Raw genomic sequence first — 11,193 nt, 5'->3', positions numbered from 1 at the left:
ACTCTTAAATACCAGGTATAGATACTAGAGGCAATGTGCCCATGACAATTTGCTCCCATCAGACTTCCAACTTGTCCCAAAGGACAGCTCCATGCAAACAATCTACTTTCGTGAGATTGCACAGGCAGCACTCAGTTTTCCTTCCCTAGAGGCTCCCAAGTATTGTGGGATATCTTCCAAAAAGAAATTCTGTCCTTTGTTTGGGCTGCAAACACTGATTCTTTCAACCATCCCCTTGATAAACATGAATCTTACTGCTGGATCTTAAAGGTAAAGGTAAAGGGACCCCTGACCATTAGGTCCAGTCATGACCGACACTTGGGTTGGGGCGCTCATCTCGCTCTATAGGCCGAGAGAGCCGGCGTTTGTCTGCAGACAGCTTCCAGGTCATGTGGCCAGCATGACTAAGCCGCTTCTGGCGAACCAGAGCAGCGCACGGAAACACCGTTTACCTTCCTGCCGGAGCGGTACCTATTGATCTACTTGCACTTTGATGTGCTTTCGAAATGCTAGGTTGGCAGGAGCTGGCACTGCGCAACGGGAGCTCACCCCATTGCGGGGATTTGAACCGCTGACCTTCTTATCAGCAAGTCCTAGGCTCTGTGGTTTAACCCACAGCGCCACCTAGAATGTGTTAAAACTACCAAACTGATTTCTTTATCCACCTTAATACCACCCCCTTGATTGTTTCCCAAAAGTCTTAAGCATTTCTCCCCAGTGATGGGTTTATTGAAGTACTTCATAACAGCACATTCTATCCATAGTCACGAATGAATGACATGTTGCATCATATTGCTTCTTGTTATCCTCTTGTTAGTACCTCCTTTCTTTAATGGGGAAAAAAATACTATAGGCTTGGATTTGTGCGTTAAGGAAATGCGACTTTTCAGGGCGGAACCCTCCCATGACAGCTTACAAAACAATTGGAGGAAGGAAACCTTTGGATCCAACCTATAGTATGGAAGATTACGTATTCTGTAGAACCTTTTAATGTCATTATGTTGGCAGTTTCATGTACAAAGCACAAATGTTGCTGGACAACAATGGCCATCATCCCTGACCATTGATCATGTTGGTTGGTGCTGGTGGGGCCTGCACTCCCAACAGCAGATGGATAGTCACAAGTTAGCCACCCCTTCTTTATAGCTTCCGGTTTCTGGACTTTGTAACTGAGATGGTAAATCAAATCACTTTTGACACCACATAGTGATGCAGGGTTTGGCGTTTTGGATGCTTCTCAGAATTGGAACAAGGCCACCAACATGATAGAGCAGAAAGACCTTTGTGTCGCATGCCCCTCATCAACTCGGCTCACATTTATGTCAGGAGGTTCCCAACTTTTCCATGCTGATTTGTATGTAAGTGCATGGAGTAGACAGATCTACTGGTATTAGTGAATTTGTTTAATTAACTGGGGATTGGTCATATAATCCAACATAGCTCGACAGCAGGTCTTTGTCTGACACACCATACAAAAGCCTTCCTTCTATTGGAGGATCAAAGACAGGAATTCCATACCTTCTGATGGGAATCGTGGCTGCATTTCACAAAGAATTCAAGTGCAAGTATTTCTCAACCTGTGACCTTCCTGAGTCACTGTTCAGTAGAAACCAGCTTTTCTTCAGAAAAGGACAACACTCTCAACCTCCTTCAGTCTGTAGTGGGCCAGAAAAGTTGGATAGGTAATGGTCCATTATATTTCACATTTTCATACAATATTATCATCACCATCCTCATCATCATTTTCATACAGTATTTGGAAGCATTTAGTGTTCTTTAATAATGTGAAGCAGTTCATATTCCTTATGTTCATTTTAGAATAGGTTTTGAGGTAGCATGTCCAGATAAATTAATCATTTTTCTCTCTGGACTAGTATCATGGGTTCAATAGTTTATATGTGCGCTGTGGATTTGTTCCAAATAAGGTCACATTATCTCAGTTTCTGAGGAAAGTCAGAAGCACTCGTTAGACTTCAAAGTTCAGCTCAGCTTAAGAGAGTTGTTTTCAGTTTTTGTTTTTAAGGAGTTGACTGTTCCAGTAAGACCAAGTTTGCAGTAATGATGCAACACACACACACACACACACACACACACACACACACAGACACACACACATATTACGGGAATGCATGTACTTTTAATCAGATCATGTCCAAGATATTTTGGTGGGGTTTAATTTTTACCCACTTAAGACTTATTCATGTCTATAAGTTGATAATTGCAATGGCATTTCGTAATTCATGCTTGTTACATATACTAAATGCATACCTAAATCACATCAACAGCCCAAATGTTATTTAAAAAAAAACCCATAGGAAACAGGAAAATGTAATATTTTATATGTCCAGCAGATGCACAGCAGGATCTGAGCAGAGTTAAGTGAGTCAGCATGTCCTGGTCTGGGAGGATTACAACATCAAGCATCCATGGGCAAATCAAGAGCCTCAGGCTATTATTTTGTGTAGGTCATTAAGTGTTCTGGCTTCTGAAGAGTTACATTCATCTAATTATATTAAGCTGTCAGTTTTACAATAAATCTTAGAAACAAATTGTGTACCTTACAGAGCAATGGCCAGTGAGGTCTGTGCAGGCTGACTGGGAAGATGGTGAATATTCCTCTACCCAGTTGTATGATATTCAGGGACCCTGGAAAACCAGAATCCGTGCATTATAAATCAACCAAAGGGTTGTCATGCTCCTAAACTGTGTTTGCCAGAATGGCCAAAACTGTTGAATTAGAAATATGTTGCACCATTTATTTATTTTTGTGAGTTGACTTTGCAGGGGTGGGGTGGATTTTGGTAGGGCAGCCTGGTTCTCTGGTTGCTGTGACACATATCCAGGTTGCAAATCGACACATCAGGAGTTGAGTTTTCACCTGGTGCCAAAAAGATGTCAGTGATGGTGTGAAAGAGATCTCCCTGGGAGCTGCAACTGAAAAGCCCATCTCCTCCAAGCCTCCATCAGAGGAGGAACCTGGAGAAGGCCTCAGCTGACGATCTAAGGGTCCAGGCAAGTCTATATCACAAGAGCCCCTTCCTGAAGACATTCACCCTATTCATACCCCATTCACTCCAATGGATTAGTCTGCACTGCATTTCATTAAACCCCAAAATCAGCTGCCTTAGGCAGCAGCCTCACTTCTACTTAAGAGTATGGATAGCTCTGCAATGCATCCTAGAAAGCCTTCAAAGAGTGGATAACTCATTATCTCAACACCTCTTGAGTGATCAGCACAGCAACAAACCCTTAAAAACTGAAGTTCGGCACACATGCAAACTGCATAACTGCCAATTCCTCTTTCACAGCCTTTATAAGTCCGAGCAATTCAGCCATGTACAGATGAGCTCAGAGATTAAAATACACCATCTAAGAACAGTGTGACTCAGTGTTTAATAGGTATGGACTCAGTTTAATTACACACAGCCTTCGTAAGCAAGGTTATGTTTATTTAGATGGGGAAATGACTTGCCAGGTTGCTCAGCTGACAGGTGTGAATGCAGAAATCCAGAAACATAAGTCAAGTTACTCCTAGCACCTCATTTCCACAGCTGTACTTTGAAAAAAAATCACTGGTGATTCTCAAGCCCCGAGGGGCCAAAACCAATGTCTTGCAGGAGATATGAGATCAGAGTTCCCAACATGTGTTCATTTTTATTAAGGCACGGGAGGGCGCTCTGATTTTTGAGCTTTCAGGGGGATTTAGATTGGGAAATGGCATGGGGAAGGGTGAGGCATCCAAATCAGTCTCCACAGTATCTTTAAAACTGTTGTGAAGTGGAAGCGGAAGAACTGATCATGGATCTTTTATGTAACGAATATTTTGACCCTTAATTTCAAGAATCTGTTTGGTGCTATTGGCTGTGAAGTGCAGGTTAAAGATTGAGCTTTTGGGGAATCATACTTAAACATTCACCATTGTTTTATGTGCAGTTAATCATACAAAGGATGGGGGTGGCACTGTGGTCTAAACCACAGAGCCTGGGACTTGCCAATCAGAAGGTCGGCAGTTCAAATCCCCACGACGGGGTGAGTTCCCGTTACTCAGTCCCTGCTCCTGCCAACCTAGCAGTTTGAAAGCACGTCAAAGCGCAAGTAGATAAATAGGTACCGCTCCGGCGGGAAGGTAAACGGCGTTTCCGTGCGCTGCTCTGGTTCGCCAGAAGCGGCTTTGTCATGCTGGCCACATGACCCGGAAGCGGTACACCAACTCCCTCGGCCAATAAAGCGAGATGAGTGCTGCAACCTCAGAGTCGTCTGCAACCTAATGGTCAGGGGTCCCTTTACCTTTACCTAATCATACACATAAGCCTAGATTTTATGTGCTGCTGGTGTTCAACAAACATCTAATAACTTTACTATGCATCCATTTTCAAGATGTATTTAACCAGTATCTTAATTCACCCGGGGTCTGGGGGCGTCAATGTTACTCTGTCCGCAGTAGAAAAGGTAACACTAACCATAGTTTTTCCTGTGGACTCCTGATTCCCACATTACAACCTTGAAGGGGTATTTTTAAAAAAAGAAAAGAAAAAGATATCCAAAGATCAAGTGTGTGTTTTATGACATCTCTACTTCAAAGTGGCTGCAGGATGCCTAGCTTACATGGGGAAAGCCTCTTGCATCAGAAAGATACTACATGGAAAAAACTTACTCAGTTGCTGCAATGAAACTTGTGCAACCTACCATTTTCGGCCAAACTGCCTTTTTTTCATTCAATTACTGTTATAAATGCTACCAGACATTACATCAGATCTTTCCACAGAGAGAAAAATAAACAAATAAAAGGACAACCATTGCTAACAATTTTAACCATTTACTTGTGAACTTTAACAGATTGAGGTTGTATCCTGACAAGACAGAAGTACTGTTTTTGGGGGACAGGGGGTGGGTGGATGTGGGGGTCTCCCTGGTCCTGAATAGGGTAACTGTGCCCCTGAAGGACCAGGTGTGCAGCCTGGGAGTCATTTTGGACTCACAGCTGTCCACGGAGGCACAGATTAATTCTGTGTCCAGGGCTGCTGTCTACCAGCTCCATCTGGTATGCAGGCTGAGACCCTCTGTCTCACCAGAGTGGTACATGCTCTAGTTATCTCCTGCTTGGACTACTGCAATGCGCTCTATGTGGGGCTACCTTTGAAGGTGACCCGGAAACTGCAATTAATCCAGAATGCGGCAGCTAGACTGGTGACTGGGAGTGGCTGCCGGGACCATATAACACCGGTCCTGAGAGATCAGCATTGGCTCCCAGTACATTTCAGAGCACAATTCAAAGTGTTGCTGCTGACCTTTAAAGCCCAAAACAGCCTCGGTCCTGTATACCTGAAGAAGCGTCTCCAACCCCATCATTCAGCCTAGACACTGAGATCCAGTGCCGAGGGCCTTCTGGCGGTTTCCTCACTGCAAGAAGCAAAGTTACAGGGAACCAGACAGAGGGCCTTCTCGGTAGTGGCGCCCACCCTGTGGAACGCCCTCCCATCAGATGTCAAGGAAATAAGCAGCTATCCTATTTTTAAAAGACATCTGAAGGCAGCCCTGTTCAGGGAAGTTTTTAATATTTAATGCTATATTGTTTTTAACACTAGATTGGGAGCTGCCCAGAGTGGCTGGGGAAACTCAGCCAGATAGGCGGGGTATAAATAAATTATGATGATGATGATGATGATGATGATGATGATGATGATGCAGCAGCAACCCTCTTATATTTAACAGATTTCTGTATGGGTGCTTTGTTCTGAAGCACCCATACATTGGCTTTAGGCCAATTTGAAATGTCAGGGGATCCTCACCCACTGTCTTTGCTTGAAGCAGCAGGAGGGGATCTAAACTAACACATGTGTGCGCAATGGTATAATGTGCTCTTGCTGTCCGCACCAGGAAATGAACAGTCTAAATATGGGGTCCTGTCTTAAGATCCTGTTTCTGCTTTACAAGGTATACACTGCAAGGTGTACACTGTTTTGCAGTCAGTGGAGTGCAGTGAATTTTTTCATTGGGTAACAGTTAGGGCCAGAGGTGCCAGCTTGCAAGGGCGATTGTGGAGGCGCAATGTTGTGTACATATCTTGCTTCCCTCCCTAATCAGGCCAGAAGCTTCCTGGGCTTTGGGTAGGAGATGCCAAGGGAACATTTAGGGGACTAGCCTAGTCCCCCTGGTCCAAGTGACCACACACCACTGCTTGCAGTCCCTACTCCCATGACCTTTCACATCAAAGCAGCAGCCTCAGGAGATGGAGAGGTTTCCCTAGTAGCTGTCAGGACACAGTTTAGATGCTGGGCACCATCATAAGCTGTCACACAGAGAGACTGGGTGGCAAGAGGTGGGAGGGGAAGGGTGACTCATGCACTCCATGGTTTCCTTCTTTGCAATTCCTCCTTGTGTCAATAAGGAAATAGGTGTTGTCAAATTGCTATGAGGATCAGCACTCATGAGGCCTGTTGGTTTAGAGCCACCCTGGTAATCAAAGCAAGCTTATCTGCCTCTTGCTCTCCTTTTGCTTTCTTGCCCCCACTGAGGCTTGTGGCACAGCAGATTTCCATTAATTGCACTTTTAGTATGGGCAGATAAATGAAGGAAAGGCAGAACACCCAAAAAGTCACTCGTCAGTCTGGCAAATTCTTTGCACAGAATCTGTTATCCACATGAAAGTCCCCTCTCTGCAAGAGTTTCCTCATTAAGTTCAGTGGTGTGGACAATTTTGTGATGGATCCAGAGAACTTCTCCTTTCGCCAAAACGAATGTGGAAGTGCTACATGAGCACACATAGAGCTTTACAACTGCATCGCATGATGTCCATTATCAATAAAAATGTAAGAGCAGGCTGGGCCACCCCAATTCTCCATCTAGTCCTGCAAACCAGTTCTCCAAATGCCTCTGGGATTCAAGCGCAAGAGCACTCTTCTGTCCTGTGTCAACTGGTATTCAGAGGCATTGCTGCCTCCAGATGCAGACGGCAGAGCACAGCTATCTTTTGTTAGTTTGTTTGTTTGCTTGTTTGTTTATGCATTTTTACAATTTATATATACATATATTAGTCTTAATTATCTCTTAACCTCAGACTTCCCAGTCCATCTCTCCACGGCATGCTAGGTAGTCTTTTGTCAGCTGCATAATCTACTGTTCCATCCATTTTCGTCTCAAATCTTCCTTTATTTAATGTTATCTGCTGCTCGTATGTTCATTCCTACTTCTAGGTTAAACTATTACACCCTCTGAGATACTCTTAAAAACACATCCACTCATCTCTACCCATGACTCATCTTTATTTCTTAGTTTTGCGGTCATAGTTACTAATTCTGTGTGTTATATCAATTTATTCTGCCATATTTCTTTCATGAGTATCTCTTTTTCTTTCCATGTCCCCCTCTCCGCATATACCACTCTAGCCAGTGTGGTGTAGTGGTTAAGAGTGGTAGTCTCGTAATCCGGGGAACCGGGTTCACGTCCCCGCCCCTCCACATGGGGCTGCTGGGTGGCCAGTCACACTTCTTTGAAGTCTCTCAGCCCCACTCACCTCACAGAGTGTTTGTTGTGGGGGAGGAGGGGAAAGGAGAATGTTAGCCGCTTTGAGACTCCTTAAAGGGAGTGAAAGGCGGGATATCAAATCCAAACTCCTCCTCTTCTTCTTCTTCTAGCTGCGGTGGTCGCATATAAAAAGAGATTTGAGTGCCTTTTTCGGGACATCATCACTTGTTATCCCTAACAGAAATGCCTCAGATCTTTTGGGAAGTGTGATCTTGAGGATCTTTTTTTAATTCTGTTTGAATCATCTCCTGGTATTCTCTATCATATTTACATGGCCACCACATGTGGATCAAGGTTCCCTCTACCTCTGCCCTCTACCTAAAGCACAGCTATATTGGCTAGCAGTCATTGACAACTCTCTTCTCCATGAACTTGTCTAATCCTCCTTTAAAGTCATCCAGGTTGGTGGCCATCAAAGTTTAACTGTGTTTAACTATGTATTGCATGAAGAAGCGCTTCCTTTTGTACTCCTCTTCTAGGCTGATTTTATTTTGGCTTATTGCCCTGAAATAAGTCCTGCTATCCCACAAAACTGCTATTCAAATCCTATACATTGCTAATTTTAGATACATTTGTCATTCCTTCTTGACAAATACATTATATAACTCGTGAGTACTTTTTAAAAACTATCGTTTCTATCTCTTCTCTTTCTGTACTACTATATATAGGAAACAAGTATCCTGGCTGGCTTAAAATTAATCTTTAAAGAGGATCAAACAAAAGGGAAAAAAATAAAGGATTAAACAAAAATACATTTTTAATTATTATTATTAGGCACCACTTTAGGGCTATTTTCTTGTTCATCTCCTGTCAGATTTCTCAAATGAATTTGACATGTATATAGACCCAAAGCGCACACATTCATCATATTTTATATTTAGGTTTATGACTCGGATTAGTGTTGGGATTTATGGTTGGACAGGCTTACCAGAACTTCAGATGCTTGTTCTCTTCGATTGATATTTTGAAGAAAGATGTGGGACACAAACACTTGTTTTATACTAGAACCGTTCTATCTTGTTCTATCTTTAGGTGGGTCAAGACTTGTTTCACATAAAGGATGGGTGTGGGTTTTTTTTATCTTCCTCCTTCCCGCACTCAGAAAAACCTTGAAAAAAAATTAAACATAAGAAAGGTTTTCGTAAATTGAATGTTTCATTGTTAAGGTTAGACAAACTGGAAAGCTGGTAGTCAAATTTGTCCCATAGCTCACCTGTGAAAGCACTTGCGGCAGCGAAAGCAAACTGAGATTCAGCTATCCTGAAAGTGGAAGGAGAAATGTATAGACAAATCGGTATCATCTAGCTACACGCAGCCTGGCAGTAGCAGCTTTTGCCAACCTGGTACCCTCCAAATGTTAAGAAGACTATTTACATGCTGGAGGTGATGGGAATCGTAGTAAAAAATAGACTCTGCTTTACCCTAAATTGGCCAGTGGGTCAATAAGGTCCCTCCACCAGTCTGTGATTCTGGAAAGAAAAAAAAGCATTCCTGGTAAGGCCTTATACAGTGGTACCTCAGGTTAAGTACTTAATTCGTTCTGGAGGTCCGTACTTAACCTGAAACTGTTCTTAACCTGAAGCACCACTTTAGCTAATGGGGCCTCCTGCTGCTGCTGCGCCACCGGAGAACGATTTCTGTTCTTATCCTGAAGCAAAGTTCTTAACCTGAAGCACTATTTCTGGGTTAGCTGAGTCTGTAACCTGAAGCGTATGTAACCTGAAGCGTATGTAACCTGAGGTACCACTGTAGTAATTTGACACATCTGCAACCAATCTATTTACTCCTTGGCTATTTGCTGCTTGCTCATTTGATTACATTCATTTGACAATTTCACTTATCAATAAAGGAGGTTGGTAAGGCGGGAATGGGGGTGGAGTGGGGGAGAAAACCTATCGTTATTTCCCAAAGGCCTCGACTCTGGCTTCCCATTCATTTCCTGAAAAGTGAAGAACGCCTTTGCTTGCTGTTAATGGATTACTGGTGGGATTCTGCTGAAAAGGCATTTTCTGGCTAGGCTGTGTTGTCACATAGATCATTAGGACTCCTGAGCATCATTATTTCAATTATTCATTGCTCAAGCCTGTATTACTGAGGACCTGATTCAGCAAGGTCCTCAAGTACATCTATAAGTCTAACTACATGAATAGTTATGGGCTGAGACACCCTGCTTTATACCATACGTATGGGGAGTGCATCTTCCATTTAATACTGCCAATGCACCAATGCGTGAGGCGATGTTCCTGCATTACTTGCCACCATTGCACATAAATTCAAAGCCTTCTAACCACTGCCACCATTTGTTTATATTATCCTGTTTTACTAAAGCACTTACCTATAAACAGTAGCTGTAGTGTGCTAGTATTGTACAAAACCAGTCAGACACCCTTTTTATAATTGTACACAGACACTGTAAATATATCAGATGAATACTATGCTTCAGTTGGTTACCAATTCTTCTGCTAAATGATACACAAAAGTATCTCAAAGGAAAATGAGGGTATTTTCCCCCTTAACATTATTTGATTACTGAGTTCACTTGATCATATTAGATCATTTATTTTAGCATTCCACAAAGATCTCTTTTAAACACACTTTATTGATAAAAATTATTTCCACTTTTATTTATCTTACTGGATCACGTTGTTCACTGAAATGTTTACACATGCTGAATATCTTGAGACTGGACATTATTGCATTATTATTTATCCATCAGAGTTATGTGAGTAGCAGCATTATTTTACCCTGCCTGCTTTACATAGCTAATTTCAATTTGCTATTTTAGAACATTCATAATTCAGGATTTATTTTTAATGTAACACTCAGGGAAAATAAATTGAATCTCCAGATATTTACAACCCCCTACCCACCCACAAAAAAATTAAGTATCCAAAGCGTCAGGTTTGTACTTGCTAAACCTTTCAGTCACCCTTAATGCCAGGTTACTAATTTGCTGGACTTAGGTCCAAACTAGATGTGAGGATACATTTCTGTTCTCAAACTTTTGCATGTAGCACCTATGGTGGGGTGATCGGAATTGGGAACATGGTGTATGTAAAATGAGGAGCGGGGTGACTGTGAGCCTCTGCCCCATCATCAGTGAACCTATGTGTGTTCAAAAAAACAACATTTGACTAGACCTGACTGAAACTACAGGCCCAACATCTTACAGAGGAAAATAGGTATGCACATTTTGGGGGGCTGCATCCTCACGGGAGTGCTATTTTTCTAGAAAAAGAGGTGCCAGAACTCACCATGAGCGCTTCTCTTGTTCTCTTCTAAGGGCAATGGCGCCTGCCTGAGAGGTGCCAGATCTGAGTTCTGGCTGAAAAAAAAGCCCTGGAGGTGACTTGCATGAGAGCATGGCCCTCCAAAATGGGTGTCTTTTGGAAGGACACACTCTCAGGAGCTGAAACAAGACATCCCAAGATCCAGTCAGAAGCCAGGGTGGCTTCTGCAACTCTGAGATGTTCCACTTAAAGTGGGACAGTTGACGGTTAAGCAAGTGTTTACGACAAACAGTTAGCTTTGCCTGTCGCTCTGGCTGGATTTGAGGATGCAATGGTGCCTCATATTCTCTTACCATCTCCTAGGTCCCGTCCCCATCTGTAATTTCAAAAGATGTGCCTAGGTGCCTTACCACAGACTATTAGGGGAACCTCTAACAGT

The 11,193-nt window shown here is 42.8% G+C and overlaps 1 long non-coding RNA gene across 1 annotated transcript; it reads right to left on the bottom strand.

Annotated features, from left to right (window-relative positions):
• Window positions 1-677: 677 nt before the first annotated feature.
• Window positions 678-8,535, bottom strand: LOC310755128. Its single transcript, XR_014544167.1, has 3 exons — window positions 8,453-8,535; window positions 2,558-2,646; window positions 678-1,655 (listed from the first exon to the last, which is right to left on the bottom strand). It is a non-coding gene; the product is annotated as an uncharacterized lncRNA (long non-coding RNA).
• Window positions 8,536-11,193: the final 2,658 nt, after the last annotated feature.

The sequence above is a fragment of the Podarcis filfolensis genome (genome assembly GCF_964270895.1).
Source record: "Podarcis filfolensis genome assembly, contig: HAP1_SCAFFOLD_408, whole genome shotgun sequence".
Lineage (NCBI taxonomy): Eukaryota > Metazoa > Chordata > Lepidosauria > Squamata > Lacertidae > Podarcis > Podarcis filfolensis.
Note: the sequence above shows the minus strand (reverse complement) of the source record. Positions and strands in the feature narration are given on the sequence as shown.